Raw genomic sequence first — 14,143 nt, 5'->3', positions numbered from 1 at the left:
TTTTGATTGGTGTAAGGTGAAATCTAAGGGTCGTTTTGAATTGCATCTCCCGGATGGCCAAGGATGTTGAGCATTCTTTCAGTGTTTCTCTGTCATTTTTTATTCCTCAGCAGAGAATTCTCTGTTTAGCTCCATACCCCATTTTTAGTTGGATTACTTGATTTATTGCTTTTTAACTTCTTTAGTTCTTTATATATTTTAGATATCTCAAATGACAACATATGCTGGAAAGGTTGCGGAAAAAGGGGAACCCTCCTATATTGCTGGTGGGAATGTAAACTTGTACAACCCCTTTGGAAGTCAATCTGGTGCTTCCTCAAAACCCAACTATACTACTCCTAGGCATATACCCAAAATTTGCTCAAGTACATAACAAGGACATTTTCTCAGCCATCTTTGTAGCAGCTTTATTTGTAATAGCCTGAACCTGTAAACAACCCAGATGTCCATCAACGGAGGAATAGATACAGAAATTGTGGTATTTTTACACAATGGAACACTACTCAGCAATCAAAAAGGATGAAATCATGAAATTTGCAGGGAAATGGTGGGATCTAGAAAAGATCATTCTGAGTGAGATATTCCAGGAGCAGAAAGACACACATGGTATATACTCGCTTATATAGACCTATAAGAGATGATAAACATAATGAATTTTATACACCTAAAGAAGGTAAACAAGAAAGAGGACCCAGGGTAACATGAACAATCCTCACTTAGAAAGACAAATGAGATGTTCATTGGACATAGGAGAAAACAAGTAAGAGGACAGGAGCCTACCGCAGAGGGTCTCTGAAAGACTCTAACTAGCAGTGTATCAAAGCACATACTAAGACTCATAACCAAACCTTCGGCAGAGTGCAAGGAATCATAAGAAAGAAGGGGAGTTAGTACGACGTGGAAAGGATAGGAACTCCACAAGGATCAAATATATCTGGGCACAGGGGTCTTTGCTGAGACTGACACTCCACTAAGGACCAGGTATGGATATAACCTAGAACCTCTGCTCAGATGTAGCCCATGGTAGCTCAGTAACCAATTGGTTTCCCAGAAAGTGGACAGGGACTATTTCTGACAGAAACTCAATGGTAGGCACTTTGACCTCGCACTTCCTAAGGGAGGAGCAGTCCTGCTAGGCTACAGAGGAGGACTTTGCAGTAAGTCCTGAAGATACCTGATAAACTAGGGTCAGATGAAAGGGGAGGAGGTCCTCCCCAGTCAGTGGACTTGGAAAGGGGCAGGGAGGAGATGAGGGAAGGAATGAAGGAACAGGATAGAGCTGGGATACAGAGTTAATAAAATGTAACTAATAGTAAAAGTAAAAAAAATAAAACCAAAAAAAATGTGCACACAGTTCCAGATAAAGAGAGATTTACACATGGACACAGGAAAGCAGATCTAAAAACACTGGAGCATTTTAATGTTCACACAGTCCTGGCAACTCATTCTTTTAATCCCAGAACTCAAGAGGAGGTAGAGAGCTTAACAGGACTATCTAATAATGTTTTAAACTAAATATAATAAATACAATAAATATAATAAAATATAATATATATATATATATAATAAATATAATAAAATACAAAAGTAAGTAATTAGAGAAAATCCATTACAGAAGCTATATTTGCATGTCCCTGATCACTAATGATTTTGAGCTTTCCTTTAACTTCTTCTCAGCCATTCAATGGGAGGAACAATTGCTTTTAGAAAACCAGTGCATTTCTAAGCACTAGTGGAGGATGATGGAGCATACGTATGTCTGTGTGGTGGTGGTGGGACCAGGTTGAGATGAGGGAAAGGGTTACCATCAGGAGGTAAAGTGAATAAATTAAAATTAAGCAAAAAAAAGCAGAAGTTATAGTTGCATCTTAGGAAGAGAAAATAGCACCATTTCAACTGAAAAAAAATATGTTCTAAAAACTAAAACATGGTATTTTGAGACACTGTATATCACTTTCGCGCATTTGCTTCTTAATATTAGTGACTTTGATTCTCATGAGAGATTTATATGAAATCAGAGGGCAGCCTACCATAGATGTCCTCTGAAAGGCCCCTCCCAGCAGGGGATCGAAGCAGATGATAAAGACTCATAGCCAAACTTTGGGCAGAATGCAGGGATTCTTATGGAAGAGTGGTGGGATAGAAGGACCTGGAGGGAACAGGTTCTTCATAAAAAGACCAACAGAACCAACAAATAGGCTCAGGGGTGTCTACAGATACTGTTGCACCATGAATGGTGAGGGCCTAGACCCCTGCTCAGATGTAGCCAATAGGCAGCTTAGTCTCCATGTGAGTTCTCTAGGAGGGGGAGCAGGGACTCTATCTGACATGGACTCTGTTGCCTGCTCTTTGATCATCTCTCCCTGGCTGAGAGGCCTTAACAGGCCACAGAAGAATAGGATGCATACATTCCTGATGAGACTTGAAAGGCTGGGGTAAGATGGCAGGGATCTCCCTGTCACAGGAAGAAAGAGGAAGGGATAGTTGGTCAGGGAGGAGACTAGGGAGGTGGCTACAATTGGGATATAAAGTGAATAAATTATAAAAAATAAAAAACCAAAAAAAAAAAAAAAAGAAAATAATGCTCCAATATTTTACTGAGTAAGCAAGAATATTGTCATGGTGTTCTTACTTGTAAATTATAACTATACATTTAGTAGCAGCCTTGCCAGGCCACAGAGAAGGACATTTCAGCCAGTCCTGAAGAGACCTCATAAGCTAGGGTCAGATGGAAGGGGAGGAGAACCTCCCCTATCAGTGGACTTAAGAGGGGTAGGGAGGAGATTAAGGAGGGAGGATGGGATTGTGACGGGATGAGGAAGGGGGCTAGAGCTGGGATTCAACATAAATAAAGTGTAATTAATATAAAATAACATCAGAAAAAAGGAATTTTTCATTTATTTACCCCTTTTATATCTGCAAGCTATATCATAAACAAAATTTCTTTGATCAAATCTATACAGTAGTGAAAAATTAAATGTTGATCTTCAAAGATAGATTAGAAATATTATTAATAACCAACTTTAATTGAAATTCAGTAATGATCCTTATAATTACTTACTTCTATTTATCATTCCATAGTTATCAGTTAAAAATTAATATTTTCTGTATAAATCAAAGTCAGGCATATCTTAGGTTTGCGTGTAATTTAAGCAGCAAATTGACAACATCTGGTAATTTAATGCAACATGATATGGCACTGATTGTAAGATCAAGGTTACGGAATTTGACACAGGTTCTTTATGCATTAAAAAGTTGCAATAATTAATTCATGACTGCAACTGACTATATTTTGATGCACTTTGAACTTCAAAATGAGAAGATCTATAGTGTTCTCTTAATTAGTTCACGGAACAACATAGAAATGAACAATGCACATGAAACCAAATATGGATGCCTGTTCTTAGCATTAATTTTTATTAGGTGCTATTTTTAAATGCACATAACTATTTGAGATAAAATGTATTGTTTCACTGCAAAACAATAGTGTCCATCCAGCAAAGTTACTTTAAATTAAGCTCTTTGTTCATTGGATAAAATTAAAGCATCATGTAAAGGGTTAAATTTTGATTTAGGTATTTAAACATTGGCTCACTCTGCGTTAAAGTAAAAGTTTATATAAAATGATTGTATTTATAGCTGACTAAGCATTTATTCAAAATTACCCAATTAAAATTCAATATCAAAGGGTTACTCAAAAGGCTCAGTAATGTAATGATGAATTATCTTTTTCATTAATGTTGTCAGTTGACAAAAAAAAAAACTGTTCTATATATACTTTTTGGTTTGGTATATTATAAACATAATTAAACTTTATTATCAAAAGATAAAACATACATCTTTACTTATCTTCTTCAAAAAAGTGTAAAAAGGCAAAGATAAAACTTGTAAGAAAATCAAAATCAAAGAGCAGGCCAATCAGATTATGTCAGAGGCAGTCCCATTACTATGTAACCCACTTGGACACTGAACTGCCATGGGCTACACCTGTGCAGGGGTTCCAGGTCATCTCCACGAATAGTCCTTGGTTGGAGTATGAGTCTCTGGGAAGTTCCCTGTGTTCAAATTATCTTGTTCTGTTGCTCTCCTTGTGGAGTTCCCATCCCCTCCAGCTCTTACTATTTCCCACTTCTTACATAGAATTCCATTTACTCTGCCCATCAGTTGGCCATCAGGCTCAGCATCTGCTTTCACAGTCTATACTGCAGAAGCTTTCATAGGCCCTCTCTGGCAGGTTTCAAGATTGTTTCCTGTTTTCTGTTGGCTTTCAGAGGCCCTCTGTAGCAAGTTCCGATCACCTCCCCCTGAGGGGGGAGCAGCCTTACCAGGCCAAGGTAGAGGACAATGCAGCCAATTTTGATGAGAACTGACAGACTAAGATCAGAAAGGAGAGGAGAACCTCCCCTATCAGTGGACTTCGGGAGTGGCATGCATGCAGAAAGGGGAGGGAGAGTGGGATCGGGAGGGGAGGAGGGAGGGGTTTATGGGGGGATACAAAATGAAGAAAGTGGAATTAATAAAAAATTAAAAAAAAAAGAAAATCAAAATCATTAATAAAATATTTTTAAAAATCTAAATCTCAGTTCAAATTTAATATTCTCTTTTAAAAAGCCCATACACAGTGTTTTGGACTCTCTAGCATTCAAGAAATATCTTTAAAATTATTCCTAGAAGCTTCATAAGTAGCAAGAAATTTTAAAATTTTTTCATAATTGTATAAAATGTCAAGGTAATTTAAATAGAATGTTATGTTATTGATAAATAACATAAATAAATAGAATATTATACATTTTACATATATTAATTTCTGAATATTCTAAAACCATAAAATGGTCTAATTCTTCTAATAGTACAATGAAAATCATACACTGTATTGCCAGCTTCCTTGATTAGTCAACTCCCCTCAGATAAATCTCATTAACATAGTTTCTACACAGATAGAAAATGAGTAAATAAAATTTGCTTCTCATCTGATAAAATTATACCTAAAACTCTTTGATCACCTACTCCTGGGGGGTTCAGCATTGCCAGGCCCAAAAGAAAAATGGTGCAGCCAGCCCTGATAAGAACTGATAGACTAGGGTCATATGGAAGGGGAGGAGACCTTCCCCTATCAGTACTAGAAGAGGGGCATAGGGGGAGACATGGGAGGATGGTGGGACTGGGAGCAGAAAAGGAAGGGCTACAGCCAGGATACATTGTGAATAAATTGTAATAAATACTAATATATAAATAAAGTAATTAAAATAAAATATATACACCTATAACTCATGGGTTCCTTTTTTAAAAAATAAGCCTATAGGAAAAAAGACCAGTGTAACTGATGACTATAAATTGTTATTACAAAACCAAATTGAATCTTCACTTACTTGATATGAATTTCAAAATTAATCTTAAAAGAAAATAGTTTTATGCAGAATTTTCTTCAGGGTTAAAATGTCATCATCTTGGCCTAATATTTAGGTTTGGGAAAGGATCTATAACTGAATAAATTTTCAGAACAGAAACTCTTTGAATAATCCCTTAGTGTTTAAAATAATATGAAACTGTCTGTACCTTAATGTTTGAATTTTGATTACCACAAAGATGAGCAGTGTCATAGAAGGTGACATTAGCACTTGAGTTGGAGAGGTCATCTCCCATGTGACTGGCCTTTTAATTCATTTTTCTAATTTCACCCCCACTTTGTTGCAAAATTGTAGCCATACCTTTCCAACAAGGTCTTCATTTAATATAAATTCTAAGCCAAAAATCAATACTAAATATTTGTTGGCATACAGGTAAGATTCCAACAAGCAGGGTCAATGTCAATTTGCATTTATGTTAACAATAATTTAGACAACAAACACATTAAGTTTAAGCATCAGCTGTTTTCACTGAAGAAAAAACAAACAAACGATGATTTAATGCTTACTGAGGTCAGGCGTATAAGATAAAGTGGTTACTCACTCAGCACTTACCTGATGCAAAATAACAATTTTTGTTTTTCATTTTGAAAACAATATGTCAACGTGCAGCCCATGAAAACCTATAATTTATAATTAATCCACCTCAGCTTCAGAATATTGTCATTTCATGTGAGTGCCAGCACTCCTGGCAAATCCCTAGGGCAGTATGAAATAGGAAATAGATAATATTTTCTAATACCAGGAAGTTTCTTTAATAATTATGAAGGGATATGCTAAATTTGTCACCGGAGAGAAAATATTTTATTTAATAATACATTGCATAATACATGTTATATTTATATTTGTCCATTGCATAATTTCTCAACACATGTCTATTTCTTTCTAATTATGAAGTTCTTAAAGTTTACCTACCTCCATACCTGTGACAATGAACTATGTCTACAATACTTTGTGGAGAAACTGTTACAAAATTATTATTCACACTACAAATATTTTCTTTTTCCCTAATTTATAAAGAATTAAAATACATATCTGACCAAAGAGAGAATGTGCACAAAGGCATAAACCATTTTTTTAAAAACATGGCATGATTAAGATATATGAATGTTCTGATGTAAAGAAACATGAATGGAAAGAGATTATACATTTATATGAAATTATGCATGTATGATTGGGATCAGTTGAAACTTGTCATTATTATTACTTATACATGTTTTACAAAGAATCCCATTCTTTTGTTGTAAATTATTAGGAGAATCATCAAGCATATGCTATCATCCTCTCATTGCTGTTGTTTCTATTCAGTAGTGGGAAGTTATGCAATTATACGGCTATGTATGTATTAGATGTTGGTGTGCTACAGACCTAGGTATGTATTTATAGTTAAGCATACTTAAATTTCAGCTTCAAAAATTAATCCACTAGCACACCCAATGGCAAATCTCATGATGTATAATCAAGAATAACTCTCCAGCTTATACCTGAGCTTACTGTTCATTTGTTGTGTTATAGCTGAGAGAATTTCTTACATCCTGCCAAAAGTATACTTAAATATGATTATACGAAATCAAGCGTTGTAAAACTCAGCTTTTCATACAAATAAAATATCTTTTCCAAAGTAGATTATTTTTGCTGGTAGAATCATAATTAAATAATCAGTTTCAATTAAACCTTTCATTAAATGTTTCTAAACTGAAAATTTTAAAAAGTGTTTGATTCAGGTAATGCTAGAATGTTTGGATGACAAGAAAACCTAAACATGTGTATCTAAATATTGAACTTATACAGTAAAAATGTTAAATTATGCCTCAAGGGATGAAACACTGTGTACACAAAACAATTTTAGTTCATGATCAAGTTAACAGCCAAAATTCTCATGACTTGCTACATGACTGTTTTATTTTTAAACTGTTAAATGCAAACTGTAAGAAACAACTCAATTCATATCAGATTAAATTTAAATAAAGACATGTAATCAGTTTGTGGAAATAGTAATAGTAAGTTGAATAACAACTCTAAAATTAGTTCCACTCAGGTGTGTACCTATAATTAAAGCCACTGTTCACACATGGAAGTAGAAGGGGAAAAGATTAAAATCTTTATGAAAATATGCAGTTATCAAACAGTAAGAATGGAAATAATAAAAATTAAGAATTAATAGTAATGAAAAAGAAACACAAACTCTGATTTTTGTAAAAAGTGGCACTCTATCAGCTTAAGCAGTAATTCAGTCTGTTATTTATTCAAGGTGTTGCACAGGATGACACTTGAGCTTATTATTTCAGCCCCTGTGGAATGTGAGGGGGAGATAACAGCTTTCTCTTTTATTTGTCTTGTCTACAATGCCTGATTCATCTAAGAATCACTCTGCATTTACATTTTGCAACTCTTTAATAACAAAGGTATGATGCTAAAATCAAGGTAAGGTTACGTGGACAGACAGTAATTAATTTCAGCTATTGTGATCATGGGCATCCACGGCTATTAAGTAGTAATAAAACAATAATCAAAGTCTTCTAAGTCTAGAAGTTATCAGAAGTACTTGGAGCATGTTATCCTTGTTAACTTCTTTCTAGAAGTGGCACATAGCTTAACTCCCCTTCTCTGTCCCTTCACTGATATTGTTATGCTGTAACTTTCCTCTCTGTATTAACAAATAATCATTAGAAACTTAATGTTAAAATTTAAATCGATACTTATATTGTCTTAGTCACTGTTCTAGTGCTATGAAGAGACACCATGACCAACGCAGCCCTTAATGAAAGAATTTAATTGGGAGACACTCGAAGTTTCAAACATTTAGTCCATTGTTATCATGCAGGGTGGTAGCATGCAGCCAAATGGTGGTGCAGTTGATGAGAACTACATCCTGGTCCTTAGGACAAGAGAGAAAGCTTAGGACCGACTTGGGCTTTTGAAACCTCAAAGCCCAGCCCCAGTTACAAACTTTCTTCAAAAAGACCAAACCTACTCAAACAAGGTAACATCTCCTAGTAATTCTAGTATTTCAAAGTATGACACTCTCTGGTTACTAAACATTCAACTATATGAGCCTATGGGGGCGATTCTTATTTAAACCATTCACTCCCTGGCCCCACAGGCTATATCTATGTCACAGTTCAAATATGAATTTACTCCAGCTTCAAATGTCTTCACTACCTATTAGTCTCTATACTATTTAAAAGTGCAAAGTTCAAAGTCTCTTCTGATTCTCAAGGCAATATCTTAACTGTAACTACCTGCAAAATCAAAATCAAAAGGCAGATCACGTTCTTCCAATACACTGTGGCACAAAACATACATTGCCATTCTGAAAGGAAAGAATGGAAGGATCATGAGAAACACTGGTCCAAAACAAGACTCAAAATCAGAAGGGCAAACTCTAATTCTGAATCTCCATATGTGATATCCAAGGACTCTTCAAGACTCCAACTCCTTTCAGTGTCATTGACTGACACATAATTCTCTGTTTGCGCTGGTTTTATATTCTTTTAGCAGCATTCCTCAGAAGGTATCTACAGCTCTGGTATCTCCAACAAGTAGGTGGAGAGAGGTACTTCAACACAATCCAGGATTTACCACCATAGCCTTCATGCAATAACCTCTCTAGATCTCAATGTAGGGACACTTCTGATACTTGCTTGTCTCCAGTGGCTTTCCTAAACTGCGGAAGGAGATTGCACACACACACACACACACACACACACACACACACACACACACATCCCAAAGTTAATTAGAGACAGAATTTCTCTGTGTAGCCTTGACGATCCTGGGCTCACTTTGTAGACCAACCTAGCCTCGAATTCACAGAGATTCACCTGCCTCTACTTTCTTGGATGCTGGGATTACAGGCATGTGTCATCATGCCTGGCTACAACTCCTTTTCTGTACTCCTGACTCTAACCATATGGCCAAGTTCTGCTGCTTATTAAGGTTGTTACAGGGTATCTTCATTCAATTACATCTGCATCTTCTTTCTGTGTTGATGGTTTCCTTCATTGCTTAAGTATTAATTAATTAATTAATTAATTAATTAATTAATTAATTTTAACTTAGAAGTTTAGCTTGACGGGGTCTTGCCTTGAGATCCTTACTACTTTTATTAATTTGACATCGTTTTCTTGAGAACAAGACTTGGCTCCAACATTACCTTTCCTGCTGCTCACTTATTTCCAACTGCATATTTTATATTTCTCTTTGTCCAGATTCCTCCTTTTCAATATAATCTATATATAAGTGATTACTAATAACAAAAAATATAGCCAACACTTGGCTGTCTCAAAAATTTTCAGTGAAAGCCAGTAATCAAAAATTCTTTATTCTCAAGCAGATCTTTAGGACAAGGGCAAAAACAGGTACATTCTTCACCAAATTATCACAAGAATGGTCTCTAAGCCATTTACTAATATTCTTCCCCTTTGAAACTTCTTGAGATGCTCCCCAGCAAAGCTCAACTTGTTCTCAGCACAGTCCTTCTTTCATGATTCTACCATGACTACAATGAAGCCACTGCTTAAAATGTCCAACTGCTTTTCTAATTCAAAGTCCCAGATTCTTCTATATTCCTTCAACAACAGCAGGATCAAACCTACCAGAGGAATTTTCAGATCCCTGATACCAGCTTCTGTCTTTGCCTCTGTTGTATTGCTGTAAAAACTCACCATGATTAAGGCAACTCTCATAAAAGAAAGCCCATAACTGGGAAGGGCTTACAGTCTCAGAAACTTGGTCCATTTTCATCATGGCAGAAAGCCTGGCTGCCTACAGTCAGGTGCCAGTGCAGTAAGCTGGGAGGTACATTGTGATTCATAGACAAGGAGAGAGCCTGAGCCTGGCTCGGGCTTTTGAAACTTCAAAGCCTAGCACCTACTCCAACAAGGTTACACCTCCTAAACCTTATAATCCTTTTAAATAGTGCCACTTGTTGATCACTAAGTATGCATATATATGAGCCTATGATGTCTACTCTTATACAAAGAAATAACCTAAATTCAATGTAGATACAGTAATCTCCAAAAGTTCAGCAGTAACAAAATAAATTGTGCAGGGAAGTAAAATGCCATGTATTCCTTGTGGTTGGAGCTACAGGCAGTTCAGCCCTGCCTAATGTGGTTACAAGGAACCAATCTTGTTTCATCAGTAAGTATGTACTTTTAACCACTGAAGCATCTCTCCCAACTCAGTTTTTTTTAATTCTTTATTAATTACACTTTATTCACTTTGTATCCCCCCTGTGGTTCCCTCTCTTCTCTCTTCCCAATATCTCCCTTCCTCCACCATCTGTATGCATGCCCCTCCCCAAGACCACTGATAGGGGTGGTCTTCTTTTTCTTCCTTCTGATCCTAGTCAATTAGATCTCATCAGGAATGGCTGCATTGTCTTCTTTTGTGGCCTCATAATGCTGCTTCCCCCTCAGGGAGAGGTAATTAAAGATCAGGCCAATCATTTCATGTCATAGACAGTCACTGTTCCAATTACAATGAAACCCACTTGGAAACTGAGCTGCCGTGGGCTACGTCTGTGCAGGGGTCTTAGGTTATCTCCATGCATAGTCCTTGGTTGGAGTATCAGTATCAGGAAAATTTCCAACTCAATTTTTAAAAAAGATCTTGTAAGAAAGAATAATTTTATCATTCTATGCATCTATTCTGTATCCACAATTTGGGTTATTCCTGATCCCTGTGTTGTAGCTGCTTGGAATATGAAGTCATTATGCCATCTAGCACTACGGTCAGCCTTATGATGGCAAAAAAAAGCTCACATGTACTATCTTGTTTGTGACAGGTGTATAATGAACTTTTTAGCTCAAACTTAATATGTTCTAAAACTTTACCATGAATAAAAGAGTGCTAAAATGCTTCTATAGAAGCTAAAGAATATTCCATTGTGTATAATTATTGTAATAAATAGTGATTTATGAACACATGCACACATGTTTTAGTGACAGCTATATCATGAAGTACAGCAAGCCTCACTTGGCAATGGTAAAACTTGTTGATACATCAAAAGGACACACTATTTTGAAATTATGATAATAAATATATATAACATATTTTACATAATTACATATTTATTAATTATATACAAACTTAATATATTTATCTATTATATAAAATATTTTTATCTAACATATATTTATCTAATATATAAAATATATAACATAATAATATATTATAATTATAATACATTTAATTATGTATTATAATCACACTTATATAATATTATATTAATTATGTATTATAGTTATATAATTAATATTTTATATTTATTAATATCATGTAATAAATATATTATATCTTTTATATTATATCTTTTATATATTATATTTTATATAAAAAATAACAGTTTTATTTGTTTTTATTTTTTAACATTTTTAAATTAAATTTTTATTTTTCAAATATATAGTTTATTAATTTGATATTCCAGCTTTACATTCCCTCCTAATACCGCTCTCCCTCCTTAATCTTCTCCCTACCTCTTTCTAAGTCCACTAATAGGGGAGGACTTTCTCCCCTTTCATCTGACCCTAGCTTATCAGGTATCTTCAAAACTGGCTGCAAAGTCTTCCTCTGTGGTCTAGCAGGGCTGCTCCTCCCTCAGGTGGGGGCAAGGTCAAACAGCCAGCCATTGAGTTTATGTCAAAAATTGTCCCTGTTCCCCTTACTAGGACACACATTTGGGTACTGAGCTACCATGGGCTAAATCCAAGAAGGGGTTCTAGGTTATATGCATACATGGTCCTTAGTTAGAGATACATTCTCATAAAAGACCTCTGTGCCCAGATATATTTGGTCATTTTGGAGCTCCTGTCCTCTCCAGGTCATGCTAACTCCCCGTTCTTTCATATGAGTCCCTGTACTCTGCTGAAGGTTTGGTTATCAGTCTCAGCATCTGCTTTGATACACTGCTAGGTAGAGACTTTCATAGACCCTCAAATGTAGGCTCCTGTCCTGCTGTTTGTTTTCTCCTACAACCAATGTCCATCCCATTTTTCTTGCTAGGTGAGGGTTGATCGTCTTTCCCAGGGTCCTCTTTCTTGTTTATCTTCTTTAGTTGCACATATTTTTGTATGTTTATTCTATCTTATAGATCTAGTTTGCAATTCTAACTGAATATATACCCTGTGTGTCTTTCTCCTTCTGGGATACCTCACTCAGAATGATCTTTTCTAGATCACACCATTTGCCTGTAAATTTCATGATTTCCTTGTTTTTAATTGCTGAGTGGCATTCCACTGTGTAACATTACCATTCATTTCTGTATCCATTCCTCCATTGATGGACATCTGGGTTGTTTCCAGGTTCTGGCTATTACAAATAAAGCTGCTACAAACATGGTTGAGCAAAAGTTCTTGTTATGTACTTGAGAAACTTTTGGATATATGCCTAAGAGTGGTATAGCTGGGTCTTGAGGAAACATTATACCTAATAGTCTGAGAAAGTACCAGATTGATTTCAAAAATGCTTGTACCAGTTTATATTCCCACCAGCAATGGAGGAGAGTTCCCCTTTCTCCACAACCTCTCCAGCATGTGTTGTTATTTAGCTCCATACCCCATTTTCTGATTGGGTTGCTTGATTTGTTGTTTTTAACTTCTTTAGTTCTTTATATATTCTGGATATCAGCCATTTTTCAGATACAGGGTTGGTGAAGATCCTTCCCCAGTCTGTAGGCTATTGTTTTGTTCTGACAACAGTATCTTTTGTTTTGCAAAAGCTTTTCAGTTTCATGAGGTCCCATTTATTGATTGTTGCTCTTAAAGCCTGTGTTGTTGGTGTTCTTTTCAGGAAGTTATCTACTGTGCCAATGAGTTCTAGGCTTTTCCCCTTTTTTTCTTCTAACCGATTTAGAGTATCTGGTTTTATGTTGAGATCTTTGATTCTCTTAGACTTTAGTTTTGTGCAAGGTGATAAGTATGGATCTGCTAACATTTTTCTGCATGTAGACATTCAGTTGGACAAACACCATTTGTTGAAGATGCTTTCATTTTTCCATTGAATGGTTTTTGCTTCTTTGTCAAAAATCAAGTATTCATATGTGTGTGGGCTTATTTCTGGCTCTTTTATTTAGTTCCATTGATTATACTTTCTGTTTCTATGCCAATATCATGCACTTTTTATTACTATTGTTTTCTAGTACATCTTTAGATCAGGGATAGAGATACCTCCAGACTATCTGTTGTTGTACAGGATCATTTTGGAAATTTTAGGTTTTTTGTTTCTTCTTATGAAGTGAGAATTTTTCTTTCAAGGTCTGTAAAGAATTGTGTTGGTATTTTGTTGGGAATTATATTGAATCTGTAGATTGCTTTTGGTAGGATGGCCATTTTCACTATGTCAATCCTAAAAATCTATGAGCATGGGAGATCTTTCCATCTTCTGATATCTTCTTCAATTTCTTTCTTCAAGGCTTGAAGATTTTTTTCAAACAGGTCTTTCACTTGCTCGGTTACAGTCACCCCACCGTACTTTATGTTATTAGTGGCTGTTGTGAAGGGTGTTGTTTCCCTGATTTCTTTCTCAGCACTTTTGTCTTTGGTATACAGGAGGGCTTCTGATTTTTTTGAGTTGATTTTGGATCCAACCACTTTGCTGAAGGTATTTATCAGCTGAAGGAGTTCTCTGGTTGAAATTTGGAGTTGCTAGTGTTTACTATCATATCATCTGTGAATAATGAAACTTTGACCACTTTCTTTATGATTTGTATCTCCTTGATCTCCTTTAGTTGTCTT

The sequence above is a fragment of the Psammomys obesus genome, unplaced genomic scaffold (genome assembly GCF_907164565.1).
Source record: "Psammomys obesus unplaced genomic scaffold, mPsaObe1.curated_primary_1811, whole genome shotgun sequence".
Taxonomy (NCBI): domain Eukaryota; kingdom Metazoa; phylum Chordata; class Mammalia; order Rodentia; family Muridae; genus Psammomys; species Psammomys obesus.
The sequence above is the reverse complement of the archived record's forward strand: the minus strand, read 5'-3'. Positions refer to the sequence as shown.